The sequence below is a fragment of the Benincasa hispida genome, chromosome 9 (assembly GCF_027475165.1).
Source record: "Benincasa hispida cultivar pf3 chromosome 9, pf3_genome.v1.1, whole genome shotgun sequence".
Taxonomy (NCBI): Eukaryota; Viridiplantae; Streptophyta; class Magnoliopsida; order Cucurbitales; family Cucurbitaceae; genus Benincasa; species Benincasa hispida.
Genome location: NC_143486.1, coordinates 54,485,207 through 54,486,249, shown reverse-complemented (window position 1 = coordinate 54,486,249; position 1,043 = coordinate 54,485,207).

Below are 1,043 nucleotides of genomic sequence, written 5' to 3'. Positions count from 1 at the left end.
AAGTCATCTAGTAAAATTTCTATTTAAATTCCGTGGGCTAGGAAAAGTCCATGCAAAAAGGAGAACTTGTAGAGAGATCTTTTAAATCTATTTCTTAAAATTCAAAGACTAAAATGGCTAATTTGAAACATGAATAACCAAAAGAACTCATTATTTTATTCTCTAATAAGTGTCCATCCCTACTTCACAAGAATAGGATTGTCTTCCTAATTCTCATAATCCTTATTCCCACGAAAAACCAAATAACTTATCAAACGATTTTTGGTTTTTATACATAATATAATAAATATAATGTATAATATATATAAATAAATCGATAAATATGTATATATGTATACACGGTTTGGTTCAATTCGGTTTTGAAATAAAAAACCAAATTAAGCCGAAAAAATTAGTTTCCTTATGATTTTAAACTGAACCGAACTTTTAGTAAAAACCTTAAAAAAAATGCATCTATTATGTTAGTTTTAGTGTTCATCCCTACACTGAGCTTTCAATTGTGTCTAATAAGTCCCTTAAACTTTAGAAAATGAATCTATTACGTCTTTGATCTATTCAACATATTTTTAGTTTTAAATACATGCATCTAAACATAAAAATTGAAATTTTAGAATCCTAAATTCATATCTAATAAATCAATATGATTTAAGAAAAGTTAAAAATATCATAAACCTATTGGACACAAAATTTTGACAAAAATCTGAAAGTTCAAGGACTAAAAATGTAATTTAACAAGATTATAAATATTAGAGAAAAAAAACACAAACAGAGAGACTACCCTAGCCATTTTCCCAATATATTTTAAGTACGAAGGTTGAAAAAATTTCCACTTACCAATATGAATATACCAGCTTCCAGGTGACATATAAATCCTAAGATTTGAACTGACTGACAGTGCAAAAGCATGCCCCTCCTTGTCTTGAGCTAAACTTCTTTGGGATCATACATACCAAGAGTAACAAGCCTACTCTGTCCAAAAAATATCCTTCCATATCCAAAGAGAAAAGAGATAACCACAATGGGTTCAATACTTCAGTATGGAA